At 36.4% G+C, this 6,000-nt stretch overlaps 1 long non-coding RNA gene across 1 annotated transcript; it reads left to right on the top strand.

The window, feature by feature from the left end:
• Positions 1–1,374: 1,374 nt before the first annotated feature.
• On the top strand, positions 1,375–2,847 carry LOC141727074 (uncharacterized). The gene is made up of 3 exons (XR_012578098.1): positions 1,375–1,690; positions 1,930–2,010; positions 2,531–2,847. It is a non-coding gene; the product is annotated as an uncharacterized LOC141727074 (long non-coding RNA).
• The last annotated feature ends 3,153 nt before the right edge of the window (positions 2,848–6,000 follow it).

Below are 6,000 nucleotides of genomic sequence, written 5' to 3'. Positions count from 1 at the left end.
TGGTTAGGATTTGTCAGGTCACACCTCAGCCTGTCAGGACTCGGCGGCGTGTCCTTTGCCCTGCTGCAGCCATTGCTTCATTTCATCTGCACAGAGCCTGGCAACAGCCGGGCCTCCTTACATGCACATAACCACGGCCGGCCAAAACGAGCTGGCTATTTTTGTCCTGCTTACCTGCCACATCCCCACGGCTTTTGCTAAACCATTCAGTGCTGTTATTAACCCCAGTCTGGGCCACGGTAAAGAAGCAAGCACTGCACACGTGCCTGTGCAGATGTGTGTGCAGTGCATGCAGGCCCAGCAAGACCTTCTGGTTCTGGGCTGAGTGGTGGGGGCAAGGCTACATCCCCAGCCCTCGCCTCTCCCTCTCCTTTCCCCCTTTCCTGTCCCCACAGCTCACTGCATGCTTAAACTCCTCCTCACTCAGCTCCACATTGCTTTCAGCCTCTCTCACTGCTTTCCCAGTTTTTCCCTAATATTTTTAATGTGAAAAGTTGACTTATTCTGTGTCTTCCACTCCCTTGGTCTGACAACCTATTTTCTTCATGGCAGTTCTTTCTTTTAACCTGATCCCCAGTGACTCCCCCACAAGCCTGCCCTCCTTCTTGCCATGATCTGGTCTCCCCTTCTACCTCTTCTCTCCCATTGCCTTCCACCCCTCTTCTCTCCTGCCCAGCCTGAGTCAACGGAGCAGGGATATCCATGGAAGAGGTGAGGTCTCACTCCAGGCAGTCCCACAGCCTCAGTTGCAGCCGCGGCAAACACACTCCCATCCTCACCTTGGCTCCCGGAGAAAGGAGACCTCAGGTACAGAAACATGAGACCTTTGGCCAGAGTCTTCTTCTGGGCCTGGGGCAAAAAAAGGTACCCTTCTAAACGTGACATTCCACACAGTATGTGCACATCTGAAAATTTAGTTTTACTTACTTTGTCTTGAAACTGGTTTAATTAGGGGCTGTGCTATCAAGCCAAACAACTAACTCACTGGTAATAGGAGAGAGAGAGAGAAAAGAACCAGGTCAGCAGCGGGTGCTGAAGTAGTTTCTAAAAAGAAGCAATAATCTAACATTAGCGCAATACTGTATTGCTTATGTTTCTTTGGTGTTTTTGCAGGACATCTTTGCCTCTTGTTAGAAATAAAAGGCAAATCTGTTCTCAGGCGATTCTTCTCCCCTACTTTTCAGCCTTAATGGTATTTGCATCTCCTCCACCTTCTTCCTTTTTCTTTTCCTTTCTCCATCCCTTTTAAGTTGTAATTCAATCTCTTCCAACACATGGTCTCTTTTCTTTTTTTGGCACTCCCTCCACCCACTTTCTCATTAGTTTGAGTTAATTAGGAATAGTAGGCAGCCCTCAATCTGTTATGTGTTAAAACAGAACAATCCAAAACAGAGGCACAGACACAACTACGTGATTTCATTGTCTAAAGGAGACAGAAAACCAGTGGGGATTCTCTTATCTAGACTAACATCTTCCCAATGGTTAACCTAACTGGCTTTAAAATGTTCCGCAATTGCAGATCTGGGACAACAATCTTTCCCTGTTTCCTCTTCTTTTTTTTCTTTTTTTTTTTTTTCATTTCATCATTGGCAAGAATGAGTGAATTGGACTGACATGGAGGTGATAGAGAAAGAGAAATAGTCTGCATGTCAAAATGACAATTTATATTACATGGTTAACAGAATGAGTGGTACGTGCAATGGCTGTGGGTATTTTCATCTGCTGTGTTGTACAATAAGGTCCTTTTTTTCTCCGAAGCGTATCATCAAGATCACTCCCAATTCAATGCAGATTGTTTGCTTGAAGGATCTCTTTCTAACAGTAATATCATTTGATAAATGTCGAATTGAAACAAGAATCTAAGTATTCACTTGTTTTTATTAGTGAATTGTGTATATATAAAAGTCATGCCTGGTATTTTTCCTGTAGTGCTGATCACCGACTTTAGGGCAGAGTGTGCTGTGGAAGTGAATTATAACACGTCTAAGAAATCAAGCCCTGATTCTGAAGGTAAGGCCTTACATTTTTTGACTGACTACATACGGTGCTCTTTGGATGAAATGCATGCTTAGGAAAGACAGGTATAGCTGTGCAACTACTACAAAAATTTATGCCTGCATTAAACATAAATGTGAGTGCTTTTGAGTGTTTATGAGGCTGTTTATATATGTATATTTAAATGCATAATTATGTAAAGTTTTAATCTTCAAAGATTGCTGTGTGAGATTCATGAACTATAGACAGCCACATTTATAATAATTGTTAGATTAAATTTCTGATTTGGTACATATGTGCCTGCATGCATATGAAGTTGTGTGGCAGTAATTTGTGTTAATAATTTACTCATTAATTAGCAATGCTAATGCAATAAAGCTTTAAAGTTACACAGCTTTCAATGATCTTTTTTGAAATCTGATATCCAGGGTATAGAATGAAAAATCTATTGGAAAAAAAGAAACAGAGACATTGTAAGTACTGCCATCAAAATATCTTTATCTGTGTTCAGAAAAAATAATTTCCTTTCTGCCAGAAACATCTCTTTATGACAGAGAAGACATCAGACTAATGAGACACAAAAGAATGCTTAATGAATGACAAAGTATAAGCTTGATTATCAGAACATACCAGAGTGCTACAACACTGGAGAAGATAATATCCTTCAAAAAGACATCCTTGGAGGTTTTACTGGGAGGTAGGGGGGCAAGAAGTTTCTGGCTGGATACAGATAGCAAAAGACCAAACATCTCCACACGGTGATGCAAGTTCCAAGTTTAGATGCCAGAAGCTGCAAGAAATTTAGGACTTCTTTACAATTTATTATTAATATACTGTTTGTTTATTTATTATCCTAGCTATTGGTACAGTTTCATGCAAACTTCATTAACTCTAGCAAGGAGATATATTTGGCCTTTATACTGTTCCTCCATTTGATCTTTTCTTTCTACAGTAATGCAAAAAAAAGTAGTGATTGTTGTGGGTCTACTTTACACCACAGATGAAAAATTGTTCTTTTTTTTACCCATGGAATTAAAATAATTTATTTTCACACCTCCATTTCAATACAGGCAATTAAGACTATTTAATTTATGCAATCTTTGTCTGTGCATTTTAGATTACAATGCATAAGAAAAATGTATTAACATGTACTTTAATGGAAATTCAGGACTTTAAAAATCTCTATACTAGATGACATTATTAATTTTATGTAGTGATTACATTAATAACTTTATGAAGTATTGACATCTGAAACTATATCGCTTCCAGTGCTACACAGAAGCCATAAAACTTGTATGAACTCATATAAATCCATTTATTAGTCAGAAAGAAAAATATAAGGGGAGATTAGTAAAACTAAGTTAATCTAAAATCTATCAAAAAGGTGTCCAGAAAGTAAAAACTTTTAGGAAGGGAGGAAATAATTTCCACTTTATCATACATATAGTAAACATACTAGTATTTCTTCAAGAGTAAAGATTCTTCAAGAGTAAAGATCCCTTCACATGCTCAGATTAGAACTACGGTTTCTATCATATCTTGTAGCTTTTCTCATGTCAAACCACTAAGCTAGCCCCTGAAATTGTTCCATACCTAAAACATCACGATTTTCTCTACAATGCATAAAACCACTGTCTTCCATCAGCATATAAACTGGTATGGCAAGAGTAGGAGAAAGATAGTGCTGTGGTGTAAGTTTGCATTTTAGTATGTGATAAACCAGGGCGGGCATCTGTCACAAACTGAGAGGAATGACTGGAAGACTGTTACATAACACAAAGCAGAATCTGCAGTCCCAGTGCTCTCAATTCACTGCTGCCCCTGAAGTCCAGCTCAGACACGGCTTCAACAGCAAGCTCAGCTTGAGCCACGCTCAGTATGACACTTTGTGAAAGCTTCAGAATGCAGGGTAAGGCAATAAACAGCTGCAGAACCAAGCAAAAAATAACTTCTAAAATGCAGAGGTGATGCAGAAATGTCCGTGTCCTGTAGGTATTAGTAGCACATAGTGACTCATACATGTGGTTGTCTAACCACACAAAAACATAAAGCCAATTGTTTTATAAATTATCCTTTAAGAGACACTGCTCCTACTGGATCAACAACTTTGATACTAAAAACTGCTCTAAATCAGTTTGGCATGATGATAGCTTATCTTGTGCTTCTAATGCTTGTGCTTGCATTGCAGTTGATTTAGACTTACTCTTGAGACATATAGAGGTAGATTCACACAGATACATATATTTGTAGGATACAGCGGTATTTTGACACTTGGAACAATAACCTTTTTGGATTTGATATAGTGTTTAAATACACCTCAGAATTAAAACTCAGACTAAGTATTATTTTAAAATTCATTCCTTATATAATTAGTAAAAAGTACATAAAAGCAGGTATTGTTAGCTGAACAAAAAAGAAATCCAGAAAAATAGAAGCCTATAATGTTTGAGCTGCAGCAATAGAATTTGTGAACTCAAAGAATTTGAAGGATATTTAGGTTATATAGAAAAATGCTAACTATGATGAGCCGGAATAATCTTGTGTACAGGTACATGCGGAATATTAATTGGATTGCTAATTTCCTCAAAAGCCAAAGGTGCAGTAGGAAATTTTTAAGATTAATAAGCCTTAATCTGTTAATAGGAATGCTGGAAAAAGATTTTGTGATCATAAATACAGCTTACTCTATACAGAAATGTTTGCATCTCCATATAGGGGCATAAAAAACTAGACAAAAATATTTTTCATCCTTTATCCAAAAATATCTGAATGCTTTTATATTTTAATCATGGAAATAGATAAATGAAATTGTTAGGCTAAAGCAGGCATATTCTTACTGTAATGGGATTAACTACCCAAATATCCTTTTAGTTTTTGAACCCTGACCATCCCTTTTTACAAACACTTCCTTTTTAAACCGCTGCCTGGCATTACACAGACAGCAAATGTTCACCACCAAGCAAAGTACTTTCTATCATTAATATTCATTCTCGATTCTCCATATTGGCTTTAAAGCTACAAGCACAAACCTACTTGACAAAATGCCTTTATATGATACTCAGGTTAGTATCTTTTCTTAGTTGCTAGTGTATTGCTTGAGCCTTAATTTGAGCCAATGAATTTAATTGATTGTATTTTTAAACTTCCATTAGTATTATTATCTATTCCAAAATTAAAGCAAAATTAGTAGTAAATAAAATTTAGATCCCTCAGAAGTAATATCCTTTTAGATCAAAGGAAGCAGCTTTTCTTATTTTGTGGTCAGGTCTGGGAAAAAATAAAAATAAAAAAAATAAAAAAAAGAAATCAGAGAACATTTTTTTTGATGCATTTATGAAGTTATGACATTTTTGTGTGTTTGAAATTTTAAAACTTTTTTAAAAACAAATTGCCATGACTAATTTTAAGAAATTTTCTTTGTGGTATTTGTATAAACTGAACAATGAAATATTGTACAAAAGCACATAGCCTTCAGAATTTGTTCTCAGTGTATATTTAACTAATTCTGTATCTCAGTTCATGATGGAATTAGGGATTAGATAGGGAAAAAGGGGATGGATTTGAAATGCCTTATTGAAACTTTACTCTTATGCACACTTACAGTTGTCAGAGAGGTAGCATGGCAAGATAGCTATTTCTCTATCCTCATAAAAAACAGTAAGTGTATTTGATGTTGTCTTGTTTTCAAATGCTTTATTGTAAAACTATAGCTAAACTAAAACAAGACAAGACTTTATAAGACTTTTTTAAGTTCAATGGAATAAAATGTTCATTTTAGTTTGCTTTACATGCTATCACAAAGAGAAGAAATGGGAAAATAAATTATGAGAAAAATATTGTCAAAGCAACTTTTCCACTTTGTCTTTCAGAACATTTTAAACTGATTGTCTTTCCATCCAAAACCTGCTGTCTATGATTAAATAGTTGTGATTGTATTAGGTGAACTGAAATGCAATTCCTTGAGCACTGAACATTCCTGAACTGTGAGTACTTAAAAGTATCAAT

This window comes from Zonotrichia albicollis, chromosome Z, assembly GCF_047830755.1.
Source record: "Zonotrichia albicollis isolate bZonAlb1 chromosome Z, bZonAlb1.hap1, whole genome shotgun sequence".
NCBI classification, from domain to species: domain Eukaryota; kingdom Metazoa; phylum Chordata; class Aves; order Passeriformes; family Passerellidae; genus Zonotrichia; species Zonotrichia albicollis.
The sequence above is the reverse complement of the archived record's forward strand: the minus strand, read 5'-3'. Positions and strand labels throughout refer to the sequence as shown.